Below are 14,727 nucleotides of genomic sequence, written 5' to 3' on the forward strand. Positions count from 1 at the left end.
TGCAGCTCCAACACACACGCTTTCCTCAAGTTTGGCATACAGCAGCAATGCTTCATGGATACTTTGCATTTCATCACTTGGAATACCTTTTTTTTTTTTTTTTTTTTTTTGAGATGGTGTCTCCCTGTTGTTGGCCCGGACTGGAGTGCAATGGCACGATCTCGGCTCACTGCAATTCTTCTGCCTCAGCCTCCCGAGTAGCTGACATTACAGGTGCCCACGACCACGCCCAGCTAATTTTTGTACTTTTAGTAGAGACAGGGTTTCACCATGTTGGTCAGGCTGGTCTCAAACTCCTTACCTCAGGTGATCCACTCGCTTTGGCCTCCGAAAGCGTTGGGATTACAGACATAAGTCACCACGCCTGGCCTAAAGAGACCTTTATTAAAGGGTTGATAAAATAAAAGGCTGGGCATGGTGGCTCATGCCTGTAATTCCTGCACTGTGGGAGGCTGAGGCAGGCGGATCACTTGAGGTCAGGAGTTAAGACCAGCCTGGCAAACATAGTAAAACCCTGTCTCTACCAAAAAAAACCCAAACAACAACAACAACAACAACAACAAACAAATAGAAAAACTAGCCAGGCGTGGTGGTGCGAACCTGTAGTACCAGCTACTGGGGAGGCTGAGGTGGGAAAATCACTTGAACCCGGGAGGCAGAGGTTGCAGTGGGCTGAGGTCGCACCACTGCACTCCAGCCTAAGCAACACAGTGAGATCTTGTCTCACACACACACACACACACACACACACACAAAATTAATAGTTTTGGCCAGGCATGGTGGCTTATGCCTGTAATCCCAGCACTTTGGGAGGCCGAGGCAGGTGGATCACCTGAGGTCAGGAATCCCAGACGAGCCTGGCCAACATGGCGAAACCCTGTCTCTACTAAAAATACAAAAATCAGTCGGGCGAGGTGGCAGGTGCCTGAAATCCCAGCTACTTGGGAGGCTGAGGCAGGAGAATCACTTTAACCCAGGAGGCAGAGGTTGCAGTGCGCAAAGATCATGCCATTGCATTTGAGCCTGGGAGACAGAGTGAGACTCTGTTTCAAAAAAATAAATAAAAATAAATAAAATAAATGAATAAATTTAAAAAATAGTCTTTAGTCCTTCATTCAACACATTCTCAAGTAACAACGGCTTTTATTTTTCAACCACAAGTTTGTGGTGGGAAAGACCATGACAATGACCACTGGTAGAGTTTATTGCCACTTCCTTGATCCATGTTACGGCGCCAGCAGTTTTCTCCACCACTGCTTCTGCACCAAGGGTGCAAATGGAAATAAAGTTGTTCCAGGATAAATCATGAGATTCAGGAAGTTATTCAACCCTTTGAATATTTATCACCATTTGTATCTGCTTCTGAGCATTCACATAAAATAAATTATTCTTTGATGAGCAGTTGGTGCTGATACAGCAAGTCGAGCCACGTCTATAGATTTGCTCATTTGTAATGTGAAAGTAAAATTCTGTAAATAAGATATTAACTCGGTCTTCATGTGTGCAGCTACATCTTTTCTGTTGAGACGGAGTTTCGCTCTTCTCGTCCAGGCTGGAGAGGGATGGCACGATCTCGGCTCACTGCAACCTCCACCTCCTGGGTTCAAACGATTCTCCTGCCTCAGACTCCCGAGTAGCTGGGATTACAGGCACGCACCACCATGCCCGGCTAACTTTTGTACTTTTAGTAGAGATGGGGTTTCACCATGTTGGCCAGGTTAGTCTCGAACTCCTGACCTCAGGTGATCCACTTGCCTCGGTCTCCCAAAGTGCTGGGATTACAGGCATGAGCCACTGCGCCTGGCTAAATCTTGAATTTAATGAATCCTGGTAACATCTGAAGTGGCACTACCTTGAATTTTACTGACTTTTCATCCAGTGGGCATTCAGGAATGTCAGCTGTTCAAGACTTCATTAGTCTCTCAGATTCTGTGTGGGCTTTTCCAGTCAAAGCAATGTGGCAACTTATCCTGATAGATAGAGGCTTCAGTGACTTTTTTATTTCTAGTTTAAAAGCTGGAAGAGGCCGGGCCCGGTGGCTCAAGCCTGTAATCCCAGCACTTTGGGAGGCCGAGGCGGGCGGATCACAAGGTCAGGAGATCGAGACCACAGTGAAACCCCGTCTCTACTAAAAATACAAAAAATTAGCCGGGCGCGGTGGCGGGCGCCTGTAGTCCCAGCTACTCAGGAGGCTGAGGCAGGAGAATGGCGGGAACCTGGGAGGCGGAGCTTGCAGAGAGCCGAGATCGCGCCACTGCACTCCAGCCTGGGCAACAGCATGAGACTCCGTCTCAAAAAAAAAAAAAAAAAAAAAAAAAAAAAAAAAAAAAAAGCTGGAAGAAATTTTGGGTTTTAAAGAGCTCATAGTACACACGCATAAAATACATAAGTCCTTTTTCTTTAAACTCTAAATGATCCTGAAAGAATGCCACAACTTAACTGGTACCATAATACTACATGAAAATGTTCTATCGCATAAGACACAGTAAGGTACATTATGAACATTTATGAAACTGGGAAGATAGTTTTCATTATAGTTTATTTCTTTTCTGCTTTTTTTTTTTAGTTCTTATTTACAGTTTTGCCCAGTTTCTTTAGAGTTCTCCTTTATATTTGCTGGTATGTCCGTTTTAGTATTTTTCAACATACAAATTGCAGCTATGGGTTGAAAAAGCAAGTCTTCTAATCTCCCTTTTGTAAGCCAACAATCCACCCTTACATATAAGGGAAATATTATAAATTTTTTTCTATTTTAAAGTGCTAAAATAAGTTTTCAATAAAATTTTTAAAATTAGTTTTCCAAAAAAAAATTTTTTTTTTTTTTATATGGAGTCTCGCTCTGTCACCCAGGTTGGAGTACAGTGGCGCGATCTCGGCTCACTGCAAGCTCCGCCTCTCAGGTTCACGCCATTCTCCTGCCTCAGCCTCCCGAGTAGCTGGGACTACGGGCGCCCGCCACCACGCCCGGCTGATTTTTTGTATTTTTAGTAGAGATGGGTTTTCACCATGTTAGCCAGGACGGTCTCGATCTCCTGACCTCGTGATCCGCCCGCCTTGGCCTCCCAAAGTGCTGGGATTACAGGCATAAGCCACCGCGCCCAGCCTTCCCAAAAGTTTTTACAAGAAACTTTTACAAGTAGTACTTACTTCTTATATTTCCTCAAAGGTTCCAGGAAAATGTTGGGATTTCAAAATAAGGATTTATTAGACAGTAATGAAGTGTACAAAAAGATTATAGCACTTACAACTGAAGAAAGCTAGTAAGAGCACAGGAGTACTGAGAACAAACTGAGTTCATCAATGAAAACTTCCATATTTTTACCTTAAAGTACTACCTTAAAAATTACAGATAACATAAGAATACAGAATTACACATTTCATTAGCCAGAAGAATGTGATGTCACCACACATCATTTAGCCTCTGGAAAATGTCACTGTATACTGGTGAGGGAATGAGAGTGAAAAAGGCAACACTGTGTTAATATTATGATGAACAGAATTTTGACTTCGTGCATCACCTGAAACAGTCTGAGGGTCTCCAGATCACAATTAGAACCGAATTCAATATTACAGTGTCCAAAATTCTCAAGTACCTCTCCAGATCTCTCCCAAGACAGGGCATTCCTGATAGGTTAGAGAAAACAGTCTAGAATCAGTTTAAACGCTGTCACCAGGGAAACCAGAATGCTGTCCCTAATAAGTCGCCAAGACTGGCTTTACTGAGAGAGGTGGCTCCAGAAACATGGAAAAAAACAAAAAGCAAAACAAACAAACAAACAAAAACTACACCATGTTTTCTAAAGCAGTGAATCCTTAAATGTACAGAAATCAGAGGAACGAGAGAAAAAAAGGACCAGGTGGTCTGGGATTCTATACCTGAAGGAGATCTTGGACTATCAAAATTCATACCCTGAGCCACGACATAAACAGGGCACAGAAACAGGTTAGGGAGAGTGGAACAAAGAAATGAAAAACCTAAGATGGACTGGAACAAGGACATGATAATGAAGAAAGGGAGTTCAAAGAAACCAAACAAAAAATGAAAGTGAAACAAGTCAGCAGAGGGGGCAAAAGGAAGAGGAAAATACAATGAAAGAAATAGTCCCTGATGAGTTCTTTTTAAAAAAATTTTTGAAATTTTTGTAGAGATGAACTCTCACCATGTCGCCCAGGCTGGTCTCAAGCAATCCTCCAGCCTCAAGTGATCCTCCTGCCTCAGCCTCCCAACGTATTGGGATTCCAGGTGTGAGTCACTATGCCTGGCATCTCCATGAGTTCTAAGGGGACACTGTTACCTTCCCCCAGTCACAGCTGCAATGTGAAAAAACTAAGCAACTTACCTGCTGCTCTGAGAAGGCATGCAGGCTCCAGAAATGGCAAGTGATGAAGATAAACAAGCAACCAATGGAGACCAAAATCTGAGCTCCAGATTCAAAGTCCACAAATTCCCAGGAGCAGAAATGCCTGTGTCCCTTCAGGTCTCTGAAAGGGAGGTAACAAGAACCTGCCCTTGAAGGCCACTCTACAAGGGAAAAAGGAACCTACAATCATGGGCTGCTAGGTTCCCACGTGGTCTTTAAGAAAAACTGGGTGCTTTTTCCTGTGGCCAAAGGGTCAATACCCTACTTGAAGAAAGGAACATGGCTGAGTGTGTAACCCCAGCACTTTGGGAGGCCAATGCAGGAGGATCACTTGAAGCCAGATACTCAAGACCAGCCTGGGCAACACAGTAAGAATCCATGAGAAAAAAAAAAGAAAGGAAGAAAGAAAAAAAGAGAAAAGAAAAAAGAAAGGAACACGATGGTATGAATCCCTGATCTTGGTGCTGCAGAGAACCCTAGGGCTTCCCCTTTGACACACAGATCTCAACTCTCAAAAAACTCAAGCTCTGGTGACTTTGGATTTGGCCTTCTAGCCACAGATGAGGCTACACATCCACCACCATCATTTGCAACACAGAAATATAGGCAGGCAGCAGGTGGTGATTTTTTTATTACTTTAATCAAGAAAACTACTTAATATTTGATGCCTTACAAAACATGAGCTAGGCCGGGCGCGGTGGCTCAAGCCTGTAATCCCAGCACTTTGGGAGGCCGAGACGGGCAGATCACGAGGTCAGGAGATCAAGACCATCCTGGCTAACACAGTGAAACCCCATCTCTACTAAAAAAATACCAAAAAAAACTAGCCGGGCGAGGTGGCGGGCGCCAGTAGTCCCAGCTACTTGGGAGGCTGAGGCAGGATAATGGCGTAAACCTGGGAGGCGGAACTTGGAGTGAGCCGAGATCCAGCCATTGCACTCCAGCCTGGGCGACAGAGCGAGACTCCATCTCAAAAAAAAAACAAACAAACAAAAAACCATGAGCTAAAAGTGTTATCAGAAGTACATGAATCTCTCCAGTAGCACTCCACTTTTTTTCAGATAGATGACTGGTAAAAAAGCAAACTAGGCCGGGTGCAGTGGTTCACGCCATAATCCCAGCACTTTGGGAGGCCAAGGCTGGCAGATCATGAGGTCAGGAGTTCGAGACCCGAGACCAGCCTGGCCAACATGGTGAAACCCCCGTCTCTACTAAAAATACAAAAAAAAAAAAAAAAAAAAATTAGCCAGGCATGGTGGCGGGTGCCTGTAATCTCAGCTACTCAGGAGGCTGAGGCAGGAGAACTGCTTGAACCCAGGAAGCAGAGGTTGCAGTGAGCCAAGATGGTGCCATTGCACTCCAGCCTGGGCAACAAGAGCAAGATTCCATCTCAAAAAAAAACAAAAAACAAAAAACAAAAAACAGAGATGTTAGAAAAAGTGCCTATAGGACCCCAATGGGTTGAAGATGCCAGAAGAACAAGATTTTTTTCAACTGATAACAGAGAAATTCCAAACATTACCCCTTATACTACTGACCTAGAGTTGTGTGGTGCTCAGATAAAATTCACTGTGTTGTTCAACTGGAACAATAATGGCAATGATTATTCTGCTGTGCCAGGCACTATTCTAAAAGGTTTCTATTCATTAACTCTTTTAATACTCATAACAGCTATACCTATAAGATAGGTACTATTCTCCCATTTTACAGATGAGCAAACAGACACAGAGGGAACCTAAGATGACAGGAGACGATGATCCAGGATTCCAATACAGGAAATCTAGCCACAAAACCTGCTCTTATTGTTTGTCTGAGATACAGTCTCGCTTTGTTGCCCAGGCTGCAGTGCGGTGGTATGATCTCTGTTCACTGCAACCTCCACCTCCCGGATTCAAGTGATTCTTGTGCTTCAGCCTTCCGAGTAGCTGGGACTACAGGTGTATGCTACCACGCCAGGCTAATTTTCGTATTTTCAGTTGAGATAGGGTTTTACCATGTTGGTCAGGCTGGTCTCGAACTCCTGACCTCAAGTGATCCGTCTGCCTTGGCCTCCCAAAGTGCTGGGATTACAGACATGAGCCACTGCGCCCAGCCCACCAAACCTGCTCTTAACCATAGTGGAACCACTTATCGGAAGTCAAAAAGTGTTCAAAAAGTGTGGGACTCTCCACTCAGCTGTGCCATAAGCTCAACATAATCAGTATGCTATGTGACATGGAGCTGGCCTAAGGAGCCCCACTTCCTCTGACTGGAGAACCGGTAATTCAAACTTTCATGGGCAAAAAGACAAAGCAACAATCTCCAAGTGCCTTCAACACTACACGCAAAGATAGCCAATGACAGTCTTTTGTGGCGGAGAAGTAGGGAGTGATGGGGTGAGTGAAAGTCCAGAAGGTGGAGGGGTCAGGTATGACCTGTAGTCCCAATACTCTGGAAGCTAAGGTGGGAAAATAACTTGAGCCTAGGAGTTTGAGGCCGCAGTGAGCTATGATCACACCACTGCACACTAGCCTGGGTGACAGGGTGAGACCCTGTCTCTTAAAAACAATAAGGTCAGGCGCGGTGGCTCATGCCTGCAATCTCAGCACTTTGGGAGGCAGAGGCAGGCGGATCACGAGGTCAGGAGATCGGGACCATCCTGGCCAACATGGTGAAATCCAGTCTCTACTAAAAATACAAAAATTAGCCAGGTGTCACAGTCAGGCGCAGTGGCTCATGCCTGTAATTCCAGCACTTTGGGAGGCCGAGGCGGGCAGATCACGACGTCAGGAGATCGAGACCATCCTGGCTAACACGGTGAAACCCCGTCTCTTAGCCGGGCGTGGTGGCGGGCACCTGTAGTCCCAGCTAGTCAGGAGGCTGAGGCAGGAGAATGGCAAGAACCCGGGAGGCGGAGCTTGCAGTGAGCCGAGATCACGCCACTGCACTCCAGCCTGGGTAACAGAACAAGACTCTGTCTCCAAAAAAAAAAAAAAAAAAATAGCTGGGCATGGTGGTGCATGCCTGTAATCCCAGCTACTCAGGAGGCTGAGGCTGGAGAATTGCTTGAACCTGGGAGGCGGAGGGTGCAGTGAGCCAAGATCGCTTCACTGCACTCCAGTCTGGGCAGCAAGAGTGAAATTCCGTCTCAAAAAAAAAAAAAAAAAAAAAAAAAAAAACCCAAGAAACAAAAAATTAGCCTGGCATGGTGACCGGTGCCTGTAACCCCAGCTACTCAGGAGGCTGAGGCAGGAGAATGGTGTGAACCCAGGAGGCGGAGCTTGCAGTAAGCTCCAGCCTGGGCGACAGAGCGAGACTCTATCTCAAAAAAAAAAAAAAAAAAAAAAGGCTTAGCCGTGTGTGGTGGCGCGCCTGTAGTACCAGCTACTTGGGAGACTAAGGCAGGAGAATTGCTTGAAACTGGGAAGCGGAGGTTGCAATGAGTTGAGACTGTGCCACTGTACTCCAGCCTGTGCAAAAGAGCAAGACTTCGTATCAAAAAAACACAACAAAAAGAAGGTGGAGAAAAAAGGGAGCTGCACGTGGGATATCAGAAAAGAAAGCAAAACTCATACTGAAATGGTAATTAGAAGCAATGAGTAGCTCACTGTAGTAAAAACAGGGGCGACCAGCCTCCAAGGACAAGGTCTAGGCTGGAGCTCTGTCTGCAGGTAGTTACACTCACTAATTGCTAAACATTCATATTTTGGCATTTCCTGCTTAGCTGGGAGACTGGGAAACAATCCTACCTGGCTGGGCCTTGCTCCCTGAGAAAGACTCCCTACTGCTATTGCAGGTCACACATGGTGACCCGTAGCTCCCACCTTTCCTACAGGTTGTTTCCTGAAGTCCCTGTAAGCTGCCACAGACCAAAAGCTATTTTTTCTCTCTCTTCTTTCCCAGCAGGCCTGGAGAGACAGTCCCATTGCATGGACCAAAAAAGGCCTGGGGTGTCACTGAATTTAGCAGCCAAATCATAGCAGTAAGGAGTCCTGATCCTCTTCCAGACCCATAAATGAGGAGCCAAAGGCAGACCCAGTTCCTTCCTCCTGGCCAGGCTGAGGGCCTTTTGCCAAGCTGTGAATTGGGAAGGGGGACCACAAGAAGGAGCTATGGCTTAGAGCTTTCAGTGAAAGGTGTATAAAGCAAAGCTGCCTTCAGTTCAGCATAGGGCGGAGAGAAAGCCTCCTCCCTGGAGTGAAGGACCAGCTCAGAGACCCATTCAGTGTTTGGGGAGAAGGGGGTTGTTTACAATAGATGGCTTCCAAACTTCCGCCTCAACGAACACAGCCCCAAAGGAGGCCGACCTTCATATTGCCAACTTCCCAAAGAGCACACAAGAAAATAGGCCGAGGCTGCCTAAAACCAGCTTGACTGGTTCTACAGAGAAGCCCCTGGTCTGCTCCGCCTTCCTCATGTTAAAAAGAAAAAAGGCCAAAAAGGTGGCTGGGAGCCAGTCACTGAACACAGCCCTCCTCTCTTCCTGTCAGGCATCAGTTGTCCCTCAGGATCACCTAGCCACCAGTATCAGTGTCCATCTCCCCTCCTCTCCTACCAAATCTTCTGTTCATTTAGTTTTATAAGCGTAAAACTAATAATTTGGTGTAAAAAGGAAATGGATTTACTTTTGCCATTTTTGCCATTTTCGAATGAGAAATGTAAGGAATAACTGCAAGTGGGGGAAGTGCCAACCCAAAGACAGACATCTGTGGAAAGAACCCCCACAGGGACTGACAAACCTTATTTATCTTGAGATGGGGTCTCACTTTGTTGCCCAGGCTGGAATGCAGTGGCATGATCATAGCTCACTGCAGCTTCAACTTCCCAGGCTCAAGTGATCCTCACATCTCAGCCTTCTAAGTAGCTGGGATACAGGCACGTGCTACCACACCCAGGTAACTTTTTAAAAATTTTTTTGGCCGGCAAGGTGGCTCATGCCTATAATCCTAGCACTTTGGAAGGCTGAGACAGATCACGAGGTCATGAGTTCAAGATACCAATATAGTGAAACCCTGTCTCTACTAAAAATACAAAAATTAGTGGGATACAGTGGCATACACCTGTAATCCCAGCTATTCAAGAGGCTGAGGCAGGAGAATCACTTGAACCCAGGAGGCGGAGGTTGCAGTGAGCTGAGATGACACCACTGCACTCCAGCCTGGGCGACAGAGCAAGACTCTGTCTCAAAAAAAAAAAATTTGGCCGGGCGCGGTGGCTCAAGCCTGTAATCCCAGCACTTTGGGAGGCCGAGGCGGGCGGATCACAAGGTCAGGAGATCGAGACCACAGTGAAACCCCGTCTCTACTAAAAAAATACAAAAAAAAAATTAGCCGGGCGCGGTGGCGGGCGCCTGTAGTCCCAGCTACTCAGGAGGCTGAGGCAGGAGAATGGCGGGAACCCGGGAGGCGGAGCTTGCAGTGAGCCGAGATCGCGCCACTGCACTCCAGCCTGGGCAACAGCGTGAGACTCCGTCTCAAAAAAAATAATAATAATAATAATAATTTAAAAAAAAAATTTTTTTTTTTTTGGTAGAAATGAGGTCTCGCTATGTCGCCCAGGCTGGTCTTGAACTCCTGGGCTCAAGTGATCCTCCTGCCTTGGCCTCCCGAAGTGCTGGGATTACAGATGTGAGCCACCACACCTAGCTTGAGAAACTTGAAACATTCTAGACAAAAACAGATATGAAGATAAAGGGATCTAGCCTATTTATATTCATCAGAGGAGGAGCTGTCTAGAGGGCAAGAGGAGGAACTGGGATGCCTCCTCCTCTGAGACACAACTGGAAATCAAGAGGCCAGATTCTCTCTTGGTGTTGTTTTAGAATCAGCTGTAACATCTCAGTCTAAAAGATGAGCAATGATGCCCGGCACGGTGGCTCACTCCTGTAATCCCAGCACTTTGAGAGGCCAAGGCAGGCGGATCACTTGAGTTCAGGAGTTCAAGACCAGCCTGGCCAACATGGTGAAACCCCGTCTCTACTAAAAATACAAAAAGTGGCCAGGTGTGGAGGTGCGCACCTGTAATCCCAGCTACTTGGAAGGCTGAGGCATGAGAATCTCTTGAACCCAGTGGGTGGAGGTTGCAGTGAGCTGAGCTCGTGCCACTGCATTCCAGCCTGGGTGACAGAGCAAGACTGTCTCAAAAAAAAAAAAAAAAAAAAAGATGAGCAATGACCTTCAATGGCCTATACTATAAAGGAAGGGGGCGGGGGGCAGTAACATTCTGCTCAGGAGTCAGAACTTTCAGGGTTAACCTGGGGATAGCCTGGCTCTCCAGCAGTGGGAAGAGGGTGACTTCCTCCCCCACAGGTTTGTAAAGGCTTACTCTTCCCTTTGCTGAGACAGAAGGGGGAAAATGCATAGATAACACTTCTGTGACTCACTCATGTTTGATGAAGGCTGGGAGGTAGCCTGGAGAATCCAAGCTTCAAGCACAAAACGTACAAATACTGGAATCTCCCGTCAAGAGAAGGAAATTCAGCCACCTATCTGGTTTGTCATTTTGCTGAACTTCCACTGAAGGAGGAAGGGCCAGATTTAAACTCCACCCACCCTTTCCACATCCTTCTCAATTTTTGCTTTGATGGGAAAGTGGGGAAACTGGTGGCCCCACCATGGCTAAAAGAGAATCAAATCCTTTCTACACTTCTCAAAGCAGAGGCCTAGCAGCTCCAGTCCACAGCTTAACCAAGCAGAGGGAATAGGGGCTGGCCCTGGTTACCGTAGGAAAGCCTCTTCAGGCAGTCTCAGGGAAGGAAGATGACCACCCTCCTCACTCTTTCCATCTGCTGAGGTTACTTCATTCCAATCCATTAACGGGCTTCAAAGTGCTGCTGGGGAGAGTCCATTTAGCAGAGAAGCTATCACGGGGCCAAAGGTGGCGCCCACCCCCTACCCCATTTGTCGATAATGGGCCACAAAGTCTGAGGCTTGGCTGCACTCTAGACATAAAATATTCATTCAAGTCGACATAATACATATATAGGAACCTCATGGAAGCTCCTGGGAGAAGAGTAATGCCAGCCAGGTGGCTAAGTGCTCAATGAGAAAGAGTTCATGAAGGCCTGGGTTAGTCCTGATCAAATGCCCACGGAGAATTGGGTTGTTCTGTCCAAAGGGGAAACAATCTAGTCTGAGAAGTTCTGACTCCCAAGAGCTCTAACCCTGCAAACCTCTTAAGCAAACAGTCTCAATCTTTTCCTACCTCACAGGCACCAGCTCTGCTTAGGACATTTATGTTGAGAAAAATCTCCAGCCCAATCTTTGGTTAGTCTGAAAGATTCAGTTATCCCTGTGTGTAAACTTTTATTTGAACCTGCAGCAGCCCAAGTTTCAACAACTGCCTTATATCCATCTGTTAGCTACTTCCCAAAGTCCATAAACTGGAGAAAAGTAATTTTTTTTTTTTTCTGAGATAGTGTCTTGCTCTGTCACCCAGGCTGAAGTGCAATGGCACAAACACAGCTCAATGCAGTCTCGACCTCCCCAGCTCAAGCCATCCTCCTGCCTCAGCCTTCTGTGTAGCTGCGACCACAGGCATGTGCCACCACGCCCAGCTAAATTTAAAAAAAATTTTTTGTAGGTATGGAGTCTCACTTTACTGATCAGGCTGGTCTTGAACTCCTGGCCTCAAGCAATCCTCCTGCCTTGGCTTCCCAAAGTGCTAGGGTTACAGGCATGAGCCATGGTGTCTGACCAGAGAGAAATTATTATAGTTTACTAGGTACAGTTACTTTTACCAGGTTCAAAGGTTACGAACTCCAAGGACTCCCAAAGCCCTTGCTCTAACAACACATCATTCCAGATCCCTACGGCCAAGCTGAAAGTGACACTATTTGGTCTGACATTCACCCACATTCCTAACCAGAAGGCAGCACCATCAAGGAGCCCCTGGCCAGAATCAAAGGACAGAGTGAGAATTAGCACCAGGACACACTGCTGCACAGCTCAGAGTGTGGAGTGAGATGCTAGCTAGCTCATCCAATCTACCTAAGTGACACCAAAAACAAAAAAAATATATTTACCCAGCAGATCACCTGAAGTCAGGAGTTTGAGACCAGCTTGGCCAACATGGCAAAACCTCGTCTCTACTAAAAATACAAAAATTAGCCAGGCATGGTGGCAGTCGCCTGTAGTCCCAGCTACTCCGGGAGGTTGAGGCAGGAGAACAGCTTGAACCCGGGAGGCGGAGGTTGCAGTGAGCCGAGATGGCATCACTGCACTCCAGCCTGGGCGACAGAGCAAGTCTCTGTGTCCAAAAAACAAAAAGAAAAAAAAAAAAGATTATATATATGTCCAGAGTCAACAATGGGGTCCAATGAAGAGTGTTTGGAGTACTTCAGCTATTCTTTATAGGATCTTGTAACTTTGTTTTCTTCACCAGTACTTCCAAACTCCCCTTTCTAGAACTGAGAGAATAAACAATGCCACTCACCACCTAGAAGCCTGACAGCTGCCCCCTCCCTTCCCACTGTAGCAGGAGTGGGGCGAGTTTTCTCTCAATCTCTCTCTGATAGTTTCTGAGGCTCAGAGGTGGGGCAGGTCCCAGATCCAGTAGCCTCTCCCCCAGGTGTTATGAACTCTAGCAGGTGAACTCTGAAAGCTGGACCTTTCTCCAGGCTTGCCTGTGACTACTGCTGCTGTTGGCTGGAAGGCGAACAGTCATCTTGCTGATTGCTTTCACAACTGCCAAGCTTCCAGGCCAGCAGAGCCATTTGGAAAAGAAGTGAACTGAAAGCTCAGCTCACAGACTAACAATCCCCCAAACTACCAGCCCCAGATTAGAACCCTCCTTCTGCAAAAGCAAGAAGTCTATGGCTGTGAACAAGCACATCTGGAATCAGGTGTCACAAAAACCATCTTAAAGACAGGGCTTGACTTTTTTTTTAGTCTCCTACTTTCGCTGTTGCAAGCGAAGTCGACAGCAAACAGGCAATCTCCCTGCAACGCAAGGTTTATTTTTATGCTTCAACATTTTCTGTGTCTGTGTGTTTCAGAGTGATCAAAGGGCTCCTGGAAACAGGTTCTCATCAGCCACATTTTTAAAGAAGAGGGAGAGGAACAGCAAGAAAAGAGACTGGAGACAACCAGTGGTGTTTGTTTACCTATTTTCTGGTAAAACCAGTTTAAATAATTTAAATTTAAATAAGGTGACAGAAGACCTTTAGGGGAGGAAATCAGCCCAACTAAATCCCCTTTTTAAAAAAAATAACATTAAGACTATAGTAATGACCAAGTTTCCATGACTACTTTAGCTAAAATCACAAGAGGACCAAGAAGAGGTTTCTTTCACTTGGTGGCATGATCTACTCTCGGAGGTCAATGTTTGATACACCTGGCCTTGTGACCTGAGGAGCTGCTGTTTGTCTTTTTTCCTATTTTAAAGAATACAAGGATCAGGCCCAGCGCGGGGGGCGTGGTGGCTCACGCCTGTAATCCCAGCACTCTGGGAGGCCGGATCACCAGGTCAGGAGATTGAGACCATCCTGGCCAACATAGTGAAACCCCGTCTCTACTAAAATACAAAAAATTAGCCGGGCATGGTGGTGCGTGCCTGTAGTCCCAGCTACTCAGGAGGCTGAGGCAGGGGAATCGCTTGAACCCGGGAGACGGAGATTGCAGTGAGCCAAGATTGCGCCACTGCACTCCAGCCTGGTGACAGAATGAGACTCCGTCTCAAAAAAAAAAAAAAAGAAAGAAAGAATACAGGAATGTGTCTGGGATAGGTGCATCCAAGGTTTTCCAAAGTCCCTGCTTTTACTGGAATGAGACTTCATATTAAGTCGATACAGTGATTGGCTACCCTGAGAACAGTAGAAGGTATGAAGGGGCTAAGGAGAATCTAAGTCCATAAAGAGTAGAAATAGGATGGGTAATCAATAATCATAACAGGATGACAACGTATGCAGCTACTGCTCTGGGCAAGGTTATCAAAGAGCTTACTTACATTCCCAAATGGTCACTGACTGCTGCTATCATGAAGTCAGTGGATGCGCACTATGGTGGAATCCCTACTATATGCTCAGCAGTACACTAGGCATGTAAGGAAGAGGGGAAATCAACACACATATCACAGGAATATACCATGGCAATAATGCATTTACATGTAGTAAGCAGCACAAAGAAACCACACTGAGGCAGTCTGTTACTCTGCTCTGCTGAACACAATGCCCCCCACCAGCCTCACTGAGAGAGTAGGCACTCCATCGCCACTCCCCAAATGCCTGAGGGTGCCAGTCAGTCACTTGGTCTCCTCCTACCAGCTCACGATCAACAGTCTGGGAAAGTTCTCTGGTTAAGCAGGGTTTACCTGCTAAAACAGAGGTTGTGAGAGGAAAAAGGGTGGAAAAAGCAACCTCAAGAGGGCCTAGAGAAAGCAATTCCCAGTA

The 14,727-nt window shown here is 46.4% G+C and overlaps 1 protein-coding gene across 12 annotated transcripts in view; it reads right to left on the reverse strand.

Moving 5' to 3' along the window:
- The window catches only part of LOC105469491 (microtubule affinity regulating kinase 2), a 76,927-nt gene that overhangs the window by 59,668 nt on the left and 2,532 nt on the right, over positions 1 to 14,727 (reverse strand). The window contains exon 1 of one of the 12 annotated variants that reach the window (XM_071074423.1): positions 3,519 to 5,129. The exons of the other annotated variants lie outside the window; for them this stretch is intronic. The gene's annotated coding sequence lies outside the window, so the exon portion shown is untranslated. Of the gene's footprint in view, positions 1 to 3,518; positions 5,130 to 14,727 lie in introns of those variants that run through there. 12 annotated transcript variants of the gene reach the window in all.

Source organism: Macaca nemestrina, chromosome 12 (genome assembly GCF_043159975.1).
Source record: "Macaca nemestrina isolate mMacNem1 chromosome 12, mMacNem.hap1, whole genome shotgun sequence".
NCBI classification, from domain to species: domain Eukaryota; kingdom Metazoa; phylum Chordata; class Mammalia; order Primates; family Cercopithecidae; genus Macaca; species Macaca nemestrina.